Source organism: Nannobrachium achirus (genome assembly GCF_963921795.1).
Source record: "Nannobrachium achirus genome assembly, chromosome: 17".
NCBI lineage: Eukaryota > Metazoa > Chordata > Actinopteri > Myctophiformes > Myctophidae > Nannobrachium > Nannobrachium achirus.
In genome coordinates, this window is record NC_137824.1 from 40,415,742 (window position 1) to 40,439,541 (window position 23,800).

Genomic DNA, 23,800 nt, shown 5'->3' on the forward strand with positions numbered 1-23,800 from the left:
CATGTGAATATAATAAGTAACCAGTCTATCAATAATGAATGCAAGAGTGAATATAAGTCTCTCACAACAACAGTTATCCTTAAGGCATGTGTCATGTTCTGAAGAGTGCATCCCAGTAGTCTGTATATGAATGTGCCAGAGTCAGGCAGGAGTCAGTAATCCAAGAGGAGAACAGAATGTACGTATGTATGTGGGCTTGGTTGTGGAGCCTGATGTCTGCTGGCACACAGGACTGTCCAACTCACTTTGTTTTGTACTGGGGATTGGGGAACATCAACTTAATTGCTATTCTTGTGTTCACTTCAGAAAACATTAGGCTATATGCACAGCCGCCATATTGGAGAGCAGCTGGGTCCCTTCTCACTTCCCTCAAAGGTGTTAGCAATGATACTAATGATCAGGCACATGCACACATAGATATCAAAGGGTGCTTGAGCCCCTGCCCTTTTATCTGTCAGTAAAAAGTGCCTTCTCCAGACCATGAACGCAGTTTTCACTATGGTGAAAGAAACGCAAATGCCTCCTTTCCATGTCATACCTGAAGGCAGCATTCAAGAGAATTGCTTTCTCCAAACTCTCCTGAACTTGAATGCAGCATCTCCAGTATTGACTTGATTATGCTTAGTTCAGCGTGGTATCATCACGCACCGGAAATAGCTGACCTCGCTTGGAGGTCTGCTATTCATGATATTTAAGTCTGCTATTCACGATATTTAGGTCTGCTATTCACGATATTTAGGTCTGCTATTCACGATATTTAGGTCTGCTATTCACGATATTTCCACCAAATGGCCCTTTTTGTCTGCCCCTGCCTCTCTAACATTCTCTGCAGGTCCCTGGCTCTGTTCCATTTCATGTAGCACAGTGGTTCCTAAACCTTTTATTTCAAGGACCCCATTACGGGTCCATTTGGTTCCATTTGTACACTCTCAGAGTTACACACTTTTACAGTGGTCATTTGGAACCCCCAAGGAACCATGCGGGTCCCTGGACTTGATGAGACCCACTGGTGTAGCAGAGTGTTCCCAGTGAGCCAACATGAACATTATCAGCACCCTGACTCTGTTTGACCAGAATGGAACATTGGTCAAGTGAAGGAAGTCAGAAGAGACACAACTTCTTTCCAAAATGGCTGCTGTGCATATAACCCTTAAAAGGCCCTGAGGCAGAATCTAGCGGCCCTGCAGAACCTTCACCGAACCATTCATCCATCCTGTTGGACCTACCTTCATCACATTTCTGTCTTAACCCATTTAGAACATTATTGTGTATCATCATTTTATGCTTTAACTATTGAAAAATAGCAGATATACAAGCTCACAGCGCGGCACCGAGTGCTGCACTGTGAGCTTGTAGATCTGCTATTTTTGGGGGAAAAAACGTGAAAATTAGAATTTTGACCCGATTCTATAAGTGTCTTTTGAATCCTTCTAAGGTTTTTTTGAAAAACGTATGTTTCTATGTCAGCAATCTGGCCAGCCATCATCAAAGAAAAGGTCCTTTTCACTTAACTGGAGCTCAGTTAGTCGGTTCTTGAGAGACTACTATGTCAGTGGTTCTCAAACCTTTTCATGTGAAGGACCCCCAAAATGATATTTATTTGGCCACGGACCCCCATCTCAAAATATTTAGTTCCAGGGACCCCCCAGAAGCAAAATTTGAGTTACAAATGTTCGCTTTGAAAATACATACAGTATATTCAAAGATTTGCGCACATTTTCACGACTTTTTCAAAAATAGCAGATCTACAAGCTCGCAGCGCGGCACCGAGTGCCGCACTGTGAGCTTGTATATCTGCTATTTTTCACTGGTTAAAGCATTCAATAATTCTAGGCATATACCTTCTACTCTGCTACATTCACCCCGCCCTCTCGGTTTGCTATTCTCCCATTGCCAATTTCAGATTGAGGCAAGTGTTATTAATTAACAACATTTTAATTGACAGTCATATGCTGGCTTTAATATCAGTCTCATTTGCATATTCAGAGAGATGCCCACCCCTATGGGGGGGAGGGGGGGTCACGGATAGAGAATGTCACTCATGCTGCGTGCTTCCTGAGGCGAGGAAATGAAGAGGCGTTTGATGTTTTACAAATAGTATAATCTGTCCATGACTGTTTGGGTACTGGCTTGGAGCCTATATATGAATATGGGATGAGCGAACAGAAAGAGCGGGTTTCAGTGATCATAGACCGACTTCCCATTTTGTCTCTCATTTATCGATCGCACTCTAAGGTTAAAGCCACCATTATTCAATAAGTCTTTCACCTTGTGCATAACCAACTGCTGTGACTTTTATTAGCCTATAAGCTTAATTAATGCATCTACGTCACACACAGTGGTGTTGCTCTATATAAATATAGGCTTAAGTCAGCAAAGATGTCATGAGGCATTAAACACGTCAAGAGGTGGGCGAAGTTGTTGTTAAAATAGAATAAGCCGATTATAGGCTGTCATCTAAAATAAAAGATAATTGGTTATGCAAAAAATGAAATAATAATAATCATCATTATTAATGATATTATTATTGTTATTGTTATTTATTATTTGCCTATTATTATTATTATTATTATAGTATAATGATAATAATAGTTAATAGGCCTAATATTTACATGAATCTGGTAAAACGACGAAAACTCATATAGGATCAAAGAAAGTGCCTGAAGCTGCAGAGCTGTGAGGAGAGGACTGTGTGTGTGTGTGTGTGTGTGTGTGTGTGTGTGCGTGTGTGCGTGCGTGCGTACGTGCGTGCGCGCGCGCGTGCGTGCGTGCGTGCGTGACGCTCACGCACACCCACAGAGCGAGAGAGAGAGAGAGCGTCTCGGCGTGGTTTCCCTAGTACAGAAACATCGTGTCGTCAGAACTATCACCACACCTTCACTGCGTCTCCTCCGCTGGAGTTGGAATTCACTTTACAACCATAGTCGCTGTCAACCGTTTAGCCTGCTGTGAAATAACGAGCTTTTCCTTCAGCCCCAAGAGACGTTTATATCCTCGTATTTTAGACCAATTCGTCCCGCGATTCTTGGATCCATCTGACATCTTCTACCCGATTTTTCCCCATTATAGTTGTGAATGTGTTTATTGATTTCGGAATATAATCTGGATTTAGAAGAACTGTTTTCACATTGACATTGGATGCAGCAACCGGACTGGACCATGGACCTGACAGTGTAGAGCTGGTGGTAAGTATAGCCTTTATAAGCAGGTACACACAAATTCTATTTCTACATCATCGTGGGCATATTAAAAATCCACTCACGCCCACAGCATCTCCGCGTGTGTAGTAGGCTCATCGTTTATGTATGTGTGTTTACCCGCGCGTGTGCGTTATGGAGAGTGTGAGAAAACCCCCGTGGGTCTGCACTATTATCGGTTGTGCATTTATTAATACACACTGCGTTTACTATTCCGATCGCACTCAATGTGCGATCGGAATAGTAAACGCTGTGTGTATGAATAAATGCACAACTGCACTCATGTCTGCCGTAGTTAAAAGTTTACCAACGCGGGTGATGATGGTATCACAGGGCAACAGTGCGCCTTGTGTCCCTTGTCCTACACGAGATAACAAGCATCATGTATACTCTGCAGTACCACGGTGTCGCTTGCCGACAGGGCAGGCTCTGCGAAGTCTCAGCCGCATCACTTTACAAGGGTGCAAAGCGTCATAAAACAGTCTGTATGCGGTGTGAGTCAGCGGCGTGTCGGCTCGACTGTGGCTGTGCTCTACTGAAAAGGGCGTGTGTAGCCCCATATCTATCTGTATGCGTATGGAAATGACTGAGCAACAATATCAAAATATGGTCAATTTGTCACAAGTAGCTACACACACCTTCTACAATGTCATGGAGGGGTCTGACTCTGCACTCTCCCTGTTGCTGCAGGTGACATTGGAGATGTAGACAAGCAGGATGGAAAACGTCGTCTGTAGCCATGCTCATGCTGCCAGGCCCTTTTTTTTCAGTGGTGGAAAAAAAGTACTTAGATATTTTTACTTACTGTAAGTAAAAGTATCAATACTGCAATTGCAGAAATACTGTATATAATTCCAGGATTCAAAATTTACTTGAGTAAAAGCGCAAATGTATTGGCATCAAAATGTACTTAAAGTACCCAAAAGAAAAGGTAGAATGTCCCGTTTCAAGTTTTAAAAATCTGTTGAAAATAGCAGATCTACAAGCTCATAATGTGTCGTATCGCGTTTTGTAATAATAATCTAAATCTACAAAGTAACTTGTACGGTAAATAAAGTTTTCAAATTAATGTAGTGGAGTAAAAAGTACAATATTTGGATCTGAGATGTATAGAGTAGAAGTAAAAGTATTGGAAATTGGAAGTAGGCCTACTCAAGTAAATGCCTCAAAACTGTACTTTAGTACAGTACTTAAGAAATGTACTTAGTTACTTACACCACTGGCTTTTTTTAAGGGAGTAGTTCACCCCCCAAATTCCTTTTTTTCTATTGATTACTCACACCATGGAGACTTGAGTTCAATAATACTTTTTTGTATTTATCGCCTTCCTAAGACAAAAATGTGATTATAGTGCATATACCATCACTGATTCAGGATGGAGACCTAAATGCATTTGGGTCCCCATCCGGAATCAATGAGGGTACATTTATTGTAATCAAATTTTTGTATTAGGAATGCGCCAAAACCCCAAAAAATCTTAGGCCTATTGACCTCAATCTCCATGGCAGTGGCTCAGGGGTAGAGAACCCGTCCGTCATTAGAAAACGGAGGGTTCACAAAGGGTTCCCAGTTCGATCCCGGGCTCCCCCAGAGTTGGTGTCGATGAGTCTTTGAGCAAGACTCTGAACCCCTATAGTTGCTCCCGGTGAGCAGATTGGTGCCTTGCATGATTTCCTCTGCCATCGGTGTATGAATGTGTGTGAATGGGTGAATGTAATGCACAATCTCTGTAAAGCGCCTTGGATAAAGGCGCTATATAAATGCATCATTTACCATTTACCATGAGTAATCAATAGAAAAAAAAGTCATTTTGGGGGTGAACTACTCCTTTAATATCAGAAAGTGGAAGTACTGGCATACTGCATGGCCCTTGTTTTGGTTCACACATGCTACTGCGTGTTGTGCTTATCTCTGTTTGTGTAATCATTAAATGTGCTAGCACGGATTTCCTACCCCCCCCCCCCCCCCCTCCCTCTCAGAGAGAGAGAGAGAGAGAGAGAGAGAGAGAAATGTACACCCACCACTGATATCACTTGCCATTGTCAACCATAAATGTTTATTGTTTGTAGTGAAACAGTGAATGGGTGTGGTTGTGAGGGTTGTATCTTATTCCACTTACAGTATCTACAGTGCAGAAATCGATCAGGGATTTGAACCATAACTGTACTGAACAACACAGTTTGATTGATTGAATACAGAGGTAAGATTTTACAATGATTGTTTAAAGGATAACATGCACAAAAAGCCCCTAGGGTCTTGTTTCCATTATGGTCCTGTAATAGTTCTATTCTTCTATTCTATTCCATACCTAAGGATTGGGAAGCAGTTTAACACCTCTCTAGAGAGAATGCTGCAGGCAGCTGCATTGCTTTTCAAAACGCCAACGCACAAGGATTACTGTAGCTATAATTTATCTATGGCATAATACAGTATACTGCAAGGTGCATATGAAACTATGTGAGTCTTTGAGAAACCAGTTAGGTGGGGAGATATCCTATTATCCTACACTGGGTTGATGCTGATATGTTACCACCACCACAGGCACCACTGTTCCCAGCATTCCCACACACCCACCCACCCAGCCTGCACCACCCTGCCCCCCGGCAGAACGGAGCATGGCAGCGGGGCTTCGCGTTTCTCCCCTTCCTCTCCCAGCGTGGAGCTTCATTCTTCAACCGGACTGGAACGCTTTAACCAGTGAAAAATGTGTGAAAATGTGTGCAAATCTTTGAATGTATTTTCAAAGCAAACGTTTGTAACTCAAAGTTTGCCTTTGGGTGGTCCCTGGAACGAAATATTTTGAGATGGGGGTCCGTGGCCAAATAAATATCAGATTTGGGGGTCCTTCACATGAAAACGTTTGAGAACCACTGACATAGTAGTCTCTCAAGAACAGACCAACTGAGCTCCAGTTAAGTGAAAAGGACCTTTTCTTTGACGATGGCTGGCCAGATTGCTGACATAGAAACATGGGTTTTTCCAAAAATCTTAGAAGGATTCAAAAGACACTTATAGAATCCGGTCAAAATTAGAATTTTCACGATTTTTCAAAAATAGCAGATCTACAAGCTCGCAGCGCGGCACTCGGTGCCGCGCTGTGAGCTTGTATATCTGCTATTTTTCAATAGTTAAAGCATAAAATAATGATACACAATAATGTATACTATACCCGTTCGAAATGGGTTAATGCACACATCTGTCTTTCTTGGGTCTCTCTGCACGCTGTCACCCTGTGAAGTGTGTATTTATCCACTCTCACTCTCACCTTGACTGGCAGAGAGTCCTTCTGTGTCCAGGGGTGAAAACAAACACATTTGCTGTGTAATAGACAGCATCGTGCAGTTAGAATCTTTTCGACTTCCCTGTGATGTCTGTCGTGTCATCCGCACCTTGTTTTACCAGGGCTGCATCGCTGCCTATTTTCAAGCCCCATCACTGTTGTCTCCCAGCAATCCAAGCCCTTCATAAGACTCTGTGGCTTCTTGGTTGTTGCATTTTCACACTCGGCTGAGTGAATCCACGCACTCAGTGCCCACAGCTATGAAACAGTACCAGTGGTCTAAAGTAACTAAGTACATTTACTTGAGTACTTTACTTGAGTACAGTTTTGAGGTATATTTGTACTTTTGCTTGAGTATTTCCAATTTCCAATACTTTTACTTCTACTCCACTACATCCCGGATCCAAATATTGTACTTTTACTCCACTACATTTATTTGAACAATTTTGTTACTAGTGACTTATTATTACAATAGGAACAGCAGGGGTGCAAGCACGACTCCAAACTTCTTACCGGGTGCACGGTCGGGAAACGTAACTAATAACTATACAAGACATCTCAAAGAGAACACCAGCACTCACGGACAGGTCCATTTAAGGCACTTTTATATTTTAAGTTTCGTTGGTCATTGTAAGCTGCACAGCAGCAGAAACAAACAGACGCGTTTCGGCATAAAGCCTTCTTCAGCGTTGCATGTTATGGGCAAAGACAGTGTCACGTTTTATAATGTCCATAGGAGCGTCACCTTCCTTAGTCCGTGTAGCAACAACAACTAGCAACCCACTTAAGTCAAGTGCAAATTACAATAGATAATACTAACTATGATCTATTGTAATTTGATAATACTAACTATTATAATTCTGGAGTGTTTACTTGTAACAGAGTATTTCTGCATTGTAGTATTGATACTTTTAAATTAAGAAACAAATATGACTCCTTTTTCCAACACTGTAAAACAGTACTGAAGTGAAGGGAAAAGACAGCGTGGTCTAACAGCACGTTGTTGAGTCACTACGACAGTGGCATGTCAACAGTAAGTCATACACAGATACAGTAAGTCATACGCAGATACAGACGTAGTACACGCTGCATGTTCCACTAATCCAGGCCAAGTCTGCGGAGGATAACAGGTGTACTGTTAATGAGGGCATCTAGTTAGACACGAGACGGAGAGGGGATGGTTCCCGCAGTCGTTTTGAGTGTGTGTGTGAGTGTGTGTGTATGTGTGTATGTGTGTGTCCACAGTCCACACTCAGGGTTTGTCTGGGGCGGGGCCATATGGAGGTAAACACAGCGGCTGTTATGTCTGGTAGCAACGACAGCTTTATCACCACCAGAAGGTTTATGGGTGCGTGTGATGGGGGAGGGTGTGTGTGTGTGTGTGTGTGTGTGTGTGTGTGTGTGTGTGTGTGTGTGTGTGTGTGTGTGTGTGTGTGTGTGTGTGTGTGTGTGTGTGTGTGTGTGTGTGTGTGTGTGTGAGACGAGAAACCAGAGGACTCATAGATCACACGCTGCCCTATACTCTGCTGACCATCTTATGCAGTACCGATCAAAACAGCCCAAACATGAGGTCAGGCCACACTCTAAGTCTAAGACATCACAGCCTGTTTGATTTGACACCGACTGGAGGAATTCCACTGTTTACCCTCAGCACTGAAAAATTGCGATCACACTTTAACTTTGTGTCGAGCATGCACAGAAACAGGCCCTGTAGACGCATTGGAACAGAACGCATCAGTCACAGCGCCTCGTCTCCCTTTCATCCTGAAGCCTGGGGATTTTCACAGACGTGAGTGGATTGTGGAGTTTGTTCCGTTTTCTCTTGAGCACATACAACAACCTTGCAGGTTTGACCACTCAAGCCCTATCCAAACATTGTCAAAAACATCGGATGTAAAAGATCATCATGTGTCATGAATCATTGCAGATCTGCTATCCTTGAAAGTGTTTTGATAACTTTTGCCTATAATGACATGTACAAAATAGGGACACCAGGTTGAAAGTGGCTAACATCTAAAGGTAGCTCTCCACCAAACAGACTAGAGACTCTTTCCAGAAAACAAACCCATAGCATTTTAGTGCTAGCTTTGCTTTGGAGTTGATCAATTGGTATAGGAATTAAGAGTTGAGAATGAGAATATGGTATTTAGTTAAAACTAGCCCTTACCCGTTCAAAGATATGAGCTCCAAAATGATGTGCAGTGTGTGGGTTATGGGATGTGCACTGTGCATACAGTATATGAGGGATGGAAAGTAACTTTAACTGGTGCTTGCATGATAATATGTAGGAGCATCAATGTAAGAAATACCCGTTTCGTTTAATGGCTAACCCCCCCCCCCCCCCCCCCCCCCCGCCCGCCCGCCCGTCTGCCCGCCTGCACACACACACACTCCCCCCCCCCCCCCCCGTGTGTGTGTGTGTGTGTGTGTGTGTGTGTGTGTGTGTGTGTGGGTTTGTGTGTGATTATGCATGGCCTGAACAACAGCGCCCCTCCCTTAACATGTGTGGTCACAAAAGGTACTGTAGGCTAAATAGATATAGATACACCATAAAAATGCTATTATACAGCATACGATTTGTGAAAGTGACAAACGGGCTTCACAGTTATGTCAGGTGTGTTCATATGCTGATGGTGATGCGATTTCAGATCAATTGCTCCAGCCACCGAGGAGAAACGCTGTTTCATACAGACAGACACTCACTCAGACAGACATTCGCAAAATTATAGTATAGATGGGCAATGGGAAAATGTCTCTGGCATAGGCTTGCTTAGTAGCAGACTAGAGGAACACAATACAGTGGAGTATATGACCTGTCAGCTGCATCGCAACCATCAACCACCAACCAGGCCTGTTAGCTACGTCATGTGCACCCCAATACAAAACATGTGGATGTATTGGGGTGCACATGACGTAGCTAACAGGCCTGGTTGGTGGTTGATGGTTGCGATGCAGCTGACAGGTCATATAGCATTAGCGGGAAGGGTTCACGTACAATCACTTTTGTCCGTAACTTCCTCTCAAGAGACGAGAGAGAGAGGGGGGGGGGGGGGGGTGCAGAGGATTTAGATCTAATAAAAGAGAGACGTGGGGGGGGTATCACAGTGGGGACTCAACAGGCATCTAATTACCTCCCAACATGAGCCTGGACGCCATGGCAACGCTCAGCCCACTCTGGCGCTGGCCTGGCTTATCTGACTCCACATGGCCTGCATGTAGTCATATGGACACTGCACAGATATCGATGTTCTGTCTATTCGGATTTCCTGTGTCAGAAAATATGCGATTATTCCCCATTGGTCCTCATTCAATAAACACAAGAGTTTTGTACGGTAAATGATGTGGAAAAAGATCAAGCCATGTGAAAGGGGCTGTGCTAATCTTCCATCCTTTTAATTTGGAACATTTACAGTTTGCTACTTCATCTATAACAAGCCTAAAACAGTAATCTATGGGTGAATGGTGCAGCATCCAGTTGATCCAGCAACCTGTGTGTGTGTGTGTGTGCGTGCGTGCGTGCGTGCGTGTCTGTGTGTGTGTGTGTGTGTGTGTGTGTGTGTGTGTGTGTGTGTGTGTGTGTGTGTGTGTGTGTGTGCGTGTGCGTGTGCGTGTGTGTGCTCATGCGTGCACGTGTGTGTGCGCAATGCGCATACAACAGAAAGCTACTCAGTGTCCGACTGTCATATAATCATATCATAGCTCATGAGGCGTGAGATGCAAGCAGATCAAGCCATGCAATCCTTCCCAATCCTAATTAATTACATCGACAGTGACACATGGCATTGTCTATGTCTATGGTGATCACAATGGGGAGATAGATTAATTAAAATAGGGCCGTTGACAGCCGTGATGAAATTTGTAATGCCTTCTTATTAGATTTGCATCAGTTGCCAATCTCTCTTGGTTATATGGAAGTGTACAGTACGTGGTCATTGAGAGTAACGCAATCCTGTATGTTCTGACCACTACAACTTTGGGGACTGAGCATTGGTTAGACCTCCCGTTGGTCCGACCAGGTTAACATTCACCAGGTTAGCATTCACCAGTGTCGGCAGGTTAGCATTTCACCAGGTTAGCATTCACCAGTGTGGGCAGGTTAGCATTTCACCAAGTCAGCATTCACCGGTGTCGGCAGGTTAGCATTTCACCAGGTCAGCATTCACCGGTGTCGGCAGGTTAGCATTTCACCAGGTTAGCATTCACCAGCTTTAGTTTTACTGAGGTTAGGGTTAGGGTTTTGGGTGGTCGAACCAATATCATGTTAACTGCAACTTTTTGACCTCAGCCAAGTAGATGTAAGTACAATGTAAACCATTGTTGAGGAATCCTCCTTCGGGATGCCTTTTAACCTCTCTGTTTTTGCTTCCTCCTCTCATCTCCTTTCATCCGCATTTTGAGATGATAATTTGTTCTAAGTGGCACTTCAAGCAGAATTATGTCTTGTTTTGGGGAGGGAGCCAAATTACTCCTCTGCAGTTGAATTCAAAGGAGCCTTGCAGTCACCAGGTGGTTATATATTTGAATATCTTAAGCAATATGACAGATTTGGGTCTCTTATAACTGAGACATTTGCTGCGTAGCCACTAAAAGACGCAGTCTGTGCTCAGCTGCAATTATCTCAAAGTAACATGAGTGATGGTCCACTCCCACTATGCAGGAGTCTCATCTCATCCTCCTCACCTCCTTCTCTGATAATGGCACTCAACCGTAACTATTTTATACTTTGCAAGAATAGATCTACAAGCTCACATGGCACGATGCATTGTGAGCTTGTAGATCAGTTGTTTTCTGGGAGGGGGATTTAAAATGTATTTAATTAATGTATCTTTTCCCAATTTTTGATTTAGCTTTGCCTCAAGGCAATCATTTCATCTAATGCTGACCTTGACTCCCATCTAAATGTAAATGTTGGTGAGGTGATGGTATGTCTTTAGGGAGCGAGCTGCGAAGGCGTGTCACCTTGCACACCCTGTTTTTTATCTTCTGTGTCTGTTGATCTCCGTCTGTTCAGGAAGTGAGAGGGGTCTGATGACCTCAGAGGGCCTTGGCTTGGCTTCACAACCACTCATCCTTCCCAAACATGTGTGCACAGTCTGCACACATGCAGCACATACGGACACAGACATGTACAAGAGCGCACATACTGGAAACACATGCACAGCACACTGTGTTGAAACCCTTTAAGGAATGAGGATAGCTGGCTGTGTGTTACTGTTTACACACGCGCACGTCATGCACACATGCTCCAACAAACGCACGCACGCACGCACGCACGCACACACACACACACACACACACACACACACACACATACACATACACACACACACACACACACACAGGCTGAGGGCGTGTTCATGGACTGGAATTCCTAACAAGGTTTACATTGAGATTGATGGAGGTGATGTGTGTGCGAAACAGGTGCCAGTGTGTTTCTCCATGACCCTGTTCAAATGCCACAGAGGACTTTCAATAAAAGGATTTGCAGAGCGTGTCTCCATTGAGCCCCGAGCAGCATGATTCTCAACCTCTGTCAGGGAGAGAGAGTGAGAGAGAGAGAGACAGAGAGATAAGAGAGAGAGAGAGAGAGAGAGAGAGAGAGGAATGGGTGGGGAGCTGGAATGTCTTGATGGTAACTCAACACTGTGTTTGGCTGCCGTGTGGGTGCAAGTGTGCATGCATGTGTTTTCTCTAGGCACAATGAACTCATTTGTTTTCCAGTCCGACCCCGCCCTCCCCACGCAGGCCGCTCGCCGACAACAGTCCGGTGTTTGGGTTTCTGTTTGAAGGCGTGAGCCTCTGTGTGACATCTGTGTAGTATTCTCCACTCACTCTCTGTCGGTGGCGGGCGGTGGGCTGCAGCCTGGCGGTCCGCCCGAGGCCGGGTTTGGCATAGCTTTGGGCACCAATAGAGTAGAGTCCTCTAGGGACTTGTGGGGCGTTGAAGGCCGAGGTCCAAAGGGCCTCTTGTGCCAGCAGCTCCCACTGGGGGCAGTGGGCTGCTGCAGGGCCATCTGTATGGGCATCCTGACTGGCACATCGGGCAGTAGCAGGCACGTGCACACATAGATATCAAAGGGGGCTTGAGCCCCTGCCCTTTTATTCCATCTGTAAAAAAGTGCCATCTCCAGACCATGAATGCAGTTTTTACTATGGTGAAAGAAATGCAAATGCCCTCTTTCCATGCCATACCTGAGGGCAGCATTCAAGAGAATTGCCTGGTCCAAACTCTCTGAACTTGAATGCAGCACTTGAACTTGAATGCAGCATCTTAGGTTGAAATCAAGAAATGGGTAGAAATCAAGCATCGAAAATAGCCGACCTCCGAGTTCACAACGTGTCGCAGTGCGAGGCGTTGTGAGCTTGGAGGTCTGCTATTTTCGATGTTTTCACCAAAAGGCCCTTTTAGAAATTTCAGCCCCTGCCTCTCTCTCTAAGATTCTCTGCACGTCCCTGGGCAGTAGAGCATGGAGAAGGGAGGGTAACAGGAACAGAGGGAAGAGAGAGGTGTTTACTTGTATTATTTATTTTATTGTCAACCTGGGGAGGGGAGGAGAAAAACTCGAAGACGTTTGAATTGCAGTCACACACACCGCTATCAGCCTTCATAAGAGCGTGGAGCGAGGATAATGTAGGACAGAGTGGGAACACAACACACACACACACACACACACACACACACACACACACACACACACACACACACACACAGCGCTCATCTCACTACGCTACGGAATTGGTGTCAGGACTAAAAATAAACAAATGCCAGGATTGTTTGGGAGCAGAATCCCGAAATAGACGAGGCATTGAAATGGAATTATGCTAATAGTGTGAAGACGACGATCTTAAATTAGAAGAGAGGTGTCAGTGTGTAAATTGCCTGGCAAGGTGGGAGCCGCGGCATGTGTTTGTAGGATGGAGTTTGGCGAGGAGCAAAAAGAGGTTGGGGAGTTCAACTCCCAGACAGGCTGTCTGAAAACTCACCTCCTCTGCAAACCTTGAGTCTTACTCATCACATCCCTCACCAGCCAAAAGGATGCAGGCAGCTATTTGACCCGAACCAACAATTTGTCACGGATTTCGGAAAGGAAGGAGGAAGTGACAATACAAATCAAAACAAATGGCTGCTGCAACACTTTGTTTGCTGACTTTGCTGTTACAATTATGCCGTGCTTGTCTTAGAACAGAATTGCCTGACATATTAGGTTTCACTCTTGCACTTTCTTGGCATCAGATTTACTGCGTAATATACCCTTTGTCTTAAGAAGCACATCCGGTCAAATGGACTCAGAAATAAGCCACTCGTGGACATTTTTACATCAGTCCATTAGTGCTTCTGTAGATCTCAACCGTAGATTATTGGACTTTTCCATTGTGAGGGGTCCAGTGCATCCATTTCACTATATAATACATGGATACAGGATGTGTGTGTACAGGATGTGTGTGTGCGTGTGTAGCAAAGTAGCTCAGCCTGAAGCCCAAAAGCTCCCCTGGTGGCCTAGTGGTAGATGTTTGGTTTCCCACGTGAGAGGCTTTGGTTTGAATCTCAGGTGTTCCAGGTGCGTGTGTGTGCGTCGAGGGGTGTCACACCAAATTCTGGGCCCTGGGTACAAGGATTCACTGCGGGCCCTCCATGAATGTTCTTCATAGGGGGAGGGGATTTAACCCATTTAGACTGGGAATGCATTATTTAGTGCTTCACAGCGCGGCACCGAGTGCCGCGCTGCAAGCTTGTAGATCTGCTATTTTTGAAAATCGTGACAATTTGTGCAAGTCTTTGAATATTTCAAATCCCTCTAAGGTTTTTTGAAAAAACTATGTTTCTATGTCAGTGGTGCTCAAACGTTTTCATGTGAAGGACCCCCAAAATGATACTTATTTGACCACGGACCCCCATCTCAAAATATTTAGCTCCAGGGAGTCAGGGACCCCCAAGAATGAAAATTTAAGTTACAAATGTTCGCTTAAAAAATATTCAAAGATTTGCACACATTTTCACAACTTTTCAAAAATAGCAGATCTACAAGCTCTACAAGCTCGTGAGCTTGTAGATCTGATATTTTTCAATAGCTAAAATATAAAATAATTAAGGCCCCTCCACCTTGAGCCCTAGTAACTCAGTCCCACTCCCACCCCCCTTGTGACGCGCCTGCGTTCGTGCGTGTGTTATCCTCACATTTACTGTACAGCTACTGCTGTTGGCTGTGACTGTGACGGATGAGTAGTGGACAGCAGTGTAAATGAACCAGCGTCAGCCTCAACCTGCTTTGATAGTGGCTCTGAGGGCCTTTATTTAAAGACTGCCTCATGAAAGACCTCCGCGAAATCTATTTCTAGCTTGGAATCTGGGCCAAGGAGAGGTACATAATTAAAAGGATGACCGCGGGTGTTGCACTGGGCGCAAACAAAGCCAGTGCTGTGCTACTTTTGACCCCTCAACTCTGACCTATAGGATCTTTAATGGCAGAGGTCAGACAGGTCAGACTGGTTTGATTCGGTTGTGATCAGCCAACACAGGGATGCTGACAGAACCCTCGCTAAAAACCCCATGACAAAAATCCACTCGTCCTAGACAATTTGCCCTCCTGGCCCCCAAACTGTGGAATAAACTCCCTGTCGCACTTAGAACTAGAAGCAGTGCTCTTCCGAGCACAGGTCTCCACCAGGCCACACAAATCGGCCTGTTATAGCGCCACCATGAGGCTGATTTAAAAAATGTGGGGCAGAGGTTCTGAATTAGCATCCAGGGAGTGTGTGTGCTCAGTTTGGCAGCGATCGGGCCAACGGCGCCGGAGATTAGCTGGTAACAACCAGGCCACACAAATCGGCCTGTTATAGCGCCACCATGAGGCTGATTTGAAAAATGTGGGGCAGAGGTTCTAGATTGGCATCCAGGGAGTGTGTGTGCTCAGTTTGGCAGCGATCGGGCCAACGGTGACTGAGATTAGCTGCTCACAAACTGCGAGGACGCACGGACGCACGCACGGACGCACGGACGCACGCACGGACGCACGGACGCACGGACGGACGGAGGGGAAAACATACTCTCCCTCAGCCTTCGGCTGGTGGAGACAATTACAGACTCACTCAATTGCTTCCACCGTGGACTGAAGACTCATGCACCTCTTCAGACTCCACCTTAATCCATAGCACTACTGTAATACTCCCCTTCCCTCGATGACCACACACAAAGCTAGATAGCATTTTTAGGCTTTAGAAAAGTTTTTTTTACTGATTAGGTGCGTGGTCTACCTATGTTATTGTTTCTCTAGATTGATATTCCTATGCATTTGTTGTATTGTTGTTGATGTACTGACATATTATCTTGCTTATTATATTGATGTTATTAGCTACTTATTGTACAGTAAGTCGCTTTGGATTAAAAGCGTCTGCTAAATGCCTAAATTGTAAATTGAATGACACTCTTTGGCTGTAACGCTGAATCCACACTATATATCGCTGCAAGGATGTCACTGCGCGGTGTCATTTGCCAAAAAGAACTGATCTACAGGCTTAATAATGTGCTGCGACGATGCAACGTGAATCAGTTATTATTTTTGGCGAATGGCGCCGTCGTTCTACAGAGTACGAAAGGTGAATCTGTCTGCTGAACAGCCTGACCTGTGAGCCACCCTGGTGACACACACACACACACACACACACACACGCACGCACGCACACACACACACACACACACACACACACACACACACACACACACACACACACACACACACACACACACACACACAGGTGTGAGTAATGCTGAGCCGAAGCAGGGGAACAGGTTTCACAGAGAGTAAAGAAAATAAGAGAGGTAGAGGATGGAGAGAATGGAAGAATAGATAGATGAGTCTGAGGAAGCAGCTTGACACCTTTAAGCCTCTCAGCCACGTGAAGAATGCCTTTGTTTCGTCAACACAAGTGACGTGCGCGTATCGTCACTGTCCGGCAGAAACCTTGTATGTCGTAGTTTCAGATTTGTACGTTTTCTTTCGTAAAGTATAGCCCTGACTCATCAGTGTTGCACAAAAGTAGTGAAAAAGCCGACCTACAAGCACACAACGCCTCGAGGGACGTATTAGAGGCTTACGGTATGTTTACAAGTTTTATGTATAGCATGTATAGGATATCATCCACCTTCACAAGGAGCCGGAACCACCACCCAAACGATTTAAACGTTTCTCCCATCTCTTTTCTCCCGATTCCATTTGGAGAGAATAGGTCATCTCTTCTAGGAGATACAATTGTTTCACAATATTAACAAATAGGTCTATAACTTTAATGTTTTAATAATAAAAAAGGAGCGGTTTTGGACATACAAGGTTTCCACCCGACAAGGGCGATATGCACGCGACACACAAATGTCCAGGGTTGCTTGATAAATTGGCGGGGCTCTCCAGACAGTGGCACTCTGTTAATCCAGATAGGACAAAACAGACAGCCTGATGACAGCGATAACACACACACACACACACACACACGCACACATGCATGCACACACACACATTTGTATTGCTATACTCATGGGGACATAAAGATTTAAGGACAGCATTGGAAACAAACGGTCAAAATATTGCATATCTGCAAGATCACAAAGCGCTGCACTGTGACGACACCAGCACATAAAGATATATAAATCAACACACACACACACACACACACACACACACACACACACACACACACACACACACACACACAGAGTTGTCTAGACAGCGTTACTGTGGAGGTGGATCTCGGGTGGGGTTAGAGAACATGCCACCACACTCACCTGTTCTTAGCTGCTTGTCTTACTCCGTGCTCCGTCCTGTGGTGTTGATGTGACATGATGAGCAGGCGAGGCGCACGGTGCCATGGATGGAGTCATGTCGTACTTAGAAGAGTTATTCAATCATATTCAAAATAAAGGTCTGCAGTGACATTATCTATTGTCTGACTCGCATAAAATAGCAGTCTAAAAGTGATTATATTAGCTGGTGTGTATCGTTTTCTGATCCCAATCCTATAAAAGAATTGGGAATTCTCCTCACAGACGTACATGACTGGTTTGTCGCTGTGTTCACTCACTGACCTTTGGTCTGAAGCTGGAGACCATGAGGCATCGCCTGACAGAGATGCAGCGTTGTGAAGAAAGGATGACAATGATTTATGGAGAGGAGAGAGAGGAGGGGAGGGGAAGAGAGGAATAAGACAATGACAAGGCATAGAGATTAGGGATGGGACGATAAGTGATATTATTGTTTATTGTGATGAAAAACACTCACAATAATCGTCATCCTCCTTCATGCACTGGGTTTCAATTCACCTTTTATTTTCCAAGCTGCATATATCTGGTACCACTTAAACCTGGTAAAAGGTACACTCTATCAATTCTTTTGATAGATTCTTTGCTCATAACGGGTCTTGTTGAGACGCGTTGTGAGCTTGTAGATCGGCAATTTTTTGGCAAATGTTCCGCCCCAGGTTAATGGATTTTGATTATTGCGATAATATCGTAAATCACGATTTATTTTGTCAAAATAATCGTGATATGAAATATTCAAATCGTCCCATCCCTAATAGAGATGTTAATTTATTGTGAGTGCACGTACCACACACACACACGCGCACACACACACATGCGCGCAGACAGACACACTCACAAAGCACACAAGCTAGCAGCGGGCCTTTGAGTGTGTGTGCATGTTTTTAATACTGTACGTGTGGTGTCTGTGTGTACACAAACACGGCGGGTGACTCATGGATGAACCTAGCAGTCTCTCATCCACACAGCCCAGCAGCCTTTTGTCCTGCTGTTCAGCGCTATCAGAGAGGAAGTGCTTACACCAGGGCTTTCCCCCCTCTATCAGTGTGTGGATCTCCCCGGTCTGGTGTGTGCGTGTCAGTGGCGGTGGGACAGTGGCCCGCTGTCATCCCGTCCACTACCAAGGACACGCAGGGCTTCCCCTTCTGGAGCCCAAAGAGGGCAGACAGTGACACAGTGAAGGGAGCCAATGAGCGTCAGTGGTATTAGCCAATAGGCATGCTAGCTGCAATCCCTAACTTTAATGTCCTCCTCCCCAGGATTCAAACCCAGGTCTACCACATGGGAGACAGAATGTACCACTCGGCTTGGCCATGCATGGGCTTCAGGCTGTATTGGGGTCTACATTTCTCAATGGAAGAGTCGTAAGACCACCTCCAATCACTGTGCTAGTTATTATCTATTGCGACCGAAGGTCGCAGTTTACTATGAGAAACGCCACAGTTTCTCCGTGTTTGTCCGAACGTGTAGACGTGTACACATTTTTACGGTCTATGGGTTTGTCGCTCTGACATCATGCTCTGATGTCACTGTGATGTCAGGGGAACCACTCTAACAGAATGGGTTTGCCGCTCTGACATCACGCTCTGGCTTCACTGTGATGTTACACTAACAGAATCCCTTTTATGCCCATTAGAGATACGCGGATGAGGATGGATGCGGATATATAAATTGGATAATATAATTAATGCGGTTGGATAATGGGCGGATAATTAACACTTTGACTGCCAGACCCCCCCACCCCCCTCCCCCGGCCAATGCCACCATCAAGGCCCATTCATTTCTGCCCCCATTCCAGAGAATAAATTGAAAATGATGCGATGTGAATATCGGAACAAAAATGGGAGATTTGGTAAAAGAGGATTTTCTTTTTTACCAAAAAAAATTTGGAGTGATTTCGGTGAGCGGTTTTGGAGATAGGTGCTCGAGAGTGCACACTGCGCAAACCAGTCAATAACCTCAGAAATCTAGATTCTGAGATATTTGAGTTCAAAGAAAAAAAACTTTAGGAAGCCATAGCAACAAATTGGTAAATGGTAACGGAACACAAGTACCCTTGACAGAAAGAATAGCATGCCTACTTTAATTTTCTGCAAAGAAAGTGAAAAAAATATTGTACCATCGTCTAGTTTCAAGGGGGCAAAGTGAAAAAGTATGAAATGACTCAGAAGGTGGAAATTGCCTTACATTTTGATAGAACTATGCACTGTGAATTCACTGTGTTTTTACCTGGTCTAAAAGGTCAGGAAGACAAAAAGTCAGAAAAGCGATGTCAACCTTTTATTTTATGGCAACATCGAACCCTAACCCTGGTGAGTACCTCACACATCCAGCATGAACATATTTATGTTCAACAATATTTACAAATATTTCCAAAAAAAAAAAAAATCACAAATATGACTTCACAAAAATAAAATATAACTGGATAAAAGTAAAATAAAATAAATGTGCAGCAAGTAAAGAATAAATAAAATAATATAAAAGTCAAAATAAAGTACTGTATTCAAAAAGGCATTCAACAAGCCAACATTCAGGAGTCAAAGGCACCACAAATCAAGGTCAAAGATGGTACTGTTCACCGTGTGTGTGTGTGTGTGTGTGTGTGTGTGTGTGTGTGTGTGTGTGTGTGTGTGTGTGTGTGTGTGTGTGTGTGTGTGTGTGTGTGTGTGTGTGTGTGTGTGTGTGTGCGTGCGTGCGTGCTTGCGTGCGTGCGTGCACCTCAGGTACCTCAAAATGGCCTGGTACCTGTTCCTTGCCATTGTTCTGGGAAAGTACGGCATGGCAATGTTTTTTGACCAGTGCATGGCTCTCCGGCTTGTGAACGATAGCTGTGAGGAAGAGAAGTCCCAGAAAGTTCTTCAGCTCCCCTAGAGTGACATTGGTCCAGGCAGCGAACCTACAGTGTGTATGACCTATGCCTGACTCCTCCGCTCTCGCTATCTCCGCCATCATACTGTCCTCTGCGTTGTCATTGGTCTGGTTGCAGATCGGGCTCCCATCCTTCCTCCATCCAGTCAGACTCCACGGGCCCTGTATATGATAGAAATAAATAAAAAATACTAAATGATCGTGCTTCTGTATAATTTGTATGTTCTTTAGCAAAGGCTGTCGCACAAAAGTAGTGAAAACAGCAGATCTACAAGCACACAACGCCTCGCACCGCGAGGCGTTGTGTGCTTGTAGACACACACACACACACACACACACACACACACACACACACACACACACACACACACACACACACACACACACACACACACACACAGATTGTATTACTAAACTATCTATCTAGGTATACACACACAATAAAAAACTAAACTATAAAGAAATGTATTCTTACTGGAAGAAGTTGGAGGAACTTCATACACCACAAACCATGGATTGACATCTAGACCTACTGCACATACAGTATGAAACAGAGCTGATACCTTTATGTACTATGAGGAAAATAATGCTGCTATTTGTACCCTGTATATATATAAAATGACACAATGCGACATAGCTCTGTTTGAACAATGCTGTACCCCCTCCAACTGTATATTTTCAACTGTTTTTTTTATTGTATTTGTGATACTTGCTTTGGCAATGTAAACGTATGTTTTCTCATGCCAATAAAGCTCCTTTGAATTGAATTGTATATTACCAAATGCACCCTACGTGGAAAAAAAACAATAGCAGGTCAGGCTTATTGATTGATTGAAGAATGTATTACAAGCTTGCATTAGAAAGAAGTAGACCTACAGATTCATGGCTCATTTCCACAGGAACACACTTTATGCATCTCATACAGTGGTGTGTTCTAGACTTTTTTTGAGGGCATACGATCAGCTACTATTCGTTTGGCCAGGGCAGACGCTATAGTACATAATCCCTATCAAATACGCTACTTTGAAAGGTTCACGAGGGCAGACGCCATTCATATTTTATTGTTCCTCCATCACGGAGGTATAGAGGCCGGCGCCTAGCGGCGCCGTGCCCGCGTGTGGAGGGTAGTCCCTGGTGCTATGGAGGTTCCAGCGACCCCCTGGGCTAATCCTACCTGCCCCTGCCTTTTATTTTCCGACAGCAGACGCCGTATACGTGCGTTATAGGTAGAACACAGCACTGATCTCATATAACATTGAAAGACAGACGTAAAGAACAAAGTGAATCGTAGAGAACATAAACTTTGTAATGCTTACCGGGTTCGCTGATCACAGCTCAGCAGTGCTTCCTACAGGGCGCGGGGAGAGACCGCACCGATCGGTGGTCTGCCTCGGGCAGCATGCATGTCACCGCCGGAGACTGCGGGCTTGTTGTCCAGAGTTAGACTGTCCACGGGGCATGGCGCGGGGAGAAACCGCCGTGATCGGTGGTCTGCCACGGGCAGCATGCATGCCGCGCCATCGGCGGAGGCTGGGGGCTGAGTGTCCACGGCCACGGGGCATATGGTTCGGCTGCCTGCTTGGTCTCCATGTGCGGCCATGACTTGCTCTCTGATCAGCGGAGCAACGGTCCGGTCTAATGATTTTATAACTAATTCTAGCTCATTCTCTCAATATATCTCTCTCTCCCTCTGATTGCTGTGTGTCCGGTTACGGTAAAGTCACTGAACTCTTGTTGTGTGTATAATGGGCCTCTAGACCCTTGTGTCTGGGGGGAACCGGCCAACCGGAGTGCTCGAATTTGGTCACATGACGTGTGACTTCACAATCCCATAGCCCAGAGGGCCCAGTCTTTGCTGAGGGCAAGATCAGACTGTGTGCTACTGTAATATGAAAAAAAAGCATCTGGCGTCATATGACGCCAATATTATTTTCTGGCATCATTGCCAAGTGCGTGTCTGACGTCATATGACGCCCTGGCACTCAAAGTGTTAATTTGCACGGATGGATTCGGACAACATCAAAAGCCTATCTACGCATCACTAATGCCCATATATGGAGTTCCCTGATGTCATCAATATTAATGATGCCCTGTTAGAGAGATCCCTGTGATGCCAGGGGGAACAAATCCCTTTTATGATGTCCACATCCCTGATGTCGTAGTTAATATACTCTTCAATATACTCTGTAGAATAAATGTGCAGAAGCTGTGAAACAGAACATGTGAGAGAACCACCCAGATGTGTTATATCAGCCTGTCAGTGTACAGGAGCACACAGCTACAGTGCAGTGTTTTAACAGGTGAATAAAACACGGCACTACTTTGCCAGTGGTAAGGCAGACTGCTGTGTTGGAACATATGGGTTGGTCCAGGTTCAGTAATTACTAAGTAACTAGTCTGACGCCGTCCTGCTCGCGATCGATGCAAGTTTTAAATGCATGCTCCACCCAGTTGTGCAATACCCGCATTGTCAATCGATTATTTTCCATATTGATCAATCATTATACTTATTATCTTATTACATTATTGATTATCGCTAACTCTTTATAAACAGTTTAATCGGTTAGTTTGATTAACTGTCGCACCACTACAGAGGAATGCATGGTTAAATACGGTATCCCTGTCAGTGTGAAACTTACAGAGAAGTGCATGGTTAATACTGTACGTACTGTATCTCACTGTATCTGTTACAGAGAGGAGTGCTACTGTAGAAGCACCAACGATGCCCCCTTTGCACCTCGTCTAACAGACGACGACGTGGCTCTGAGGAGCTGTGTTTGAAAACACTACCAGTTACACCAGCTGTTCCCAAAGTGGATTTCAGGGACTATCTAGGTTCCTTTATGGGGGTCTAAATTGACCCTTTCAAGTCTGTAACTTTGACAGTGTACAAAGGGGAGACCTTCGAATTTCAAAGTTTGAGAACCACTGAGTTACACTACTGTCTGCCACCCCTGGTGCAGGCTTGCAGTGTGTGTGTGTGTGTGTGTGTGCGTGTGTGCGTGTGTGCGTGTGTGTGCGTGTGTGCGTGCGTGCGTGCGTGCATGTGAGTGAACAAAGGAAAGCTGAGCCTCTCACGCAGGAAACTGTGGACATGCGCTGCGGTCGGACACACCGGCGTGTGCTTGACCCTTGACCCCAGGGGTCCGTGACACCAGGCCACCTCCGCCTTGGGGGAGGCTGTTAAATCCCTGGGGGGAGGTGGGGGGAGGTGGAGGGAGGTGGAGGGTGCCGGAAGGACATGACAGGGATGAAACTCATACCAGTCCTGGGTTCTTTCAGGGCAGTGGCTGTGGAGCACTGGTTCCCAGACACTGGGTCGGGACCCATTTGTGTTTCCTACATTATTGTTGTTTAAAAGCTCAGTTTAAAGTGTGTTGGACACTCAGAGTGACACTCAGGTTGAATGGTTCATTTCTTTTAACTCTCTTATCTGTTTCTGTGTCATCCGTTGGTGTCTCAGTGTGCTGTTAATGTGTGTGTGCATTCATTGTACGTTTGCGCGCACATGCATGTGTGTGTGCGTGTATGTGTGTGTGTGCGTGTGCGCGTGTGCGTGTGTGCGTGTGTGTGTGTGTGTGTGTGTGTGTGTGTGTGTGTGTGTGTGTGTGTGTACAAACCAAATGTTATATTTATAGCCCTTACCCG

At 45.0% G+C, this 23,800-nt stretch overlaps 1 protein-coding gene across 1 annotated transcript in view; it reads left to right on the forward strand.

The window, feature by feature from the left end:
* Window positions 1-3,047: 3,047 nt before the first annotated feature.
* The window catches only part of LOC308302043 (ras-GEF domain-containing family member 1C-like), a gene marked incomplete at its 3' end in the record, with an annotated part of 43,305 nt that continues 22,552 nt past the window's right edge, over window positions 3,048-23,800 (forward strand). Inside the window, exon 1 of the mRNA XM_080746207.1 lies at window positions 3,048-3,185. The remainder of the gene's footprint in view (window positions 3,186-23,800) is intronic.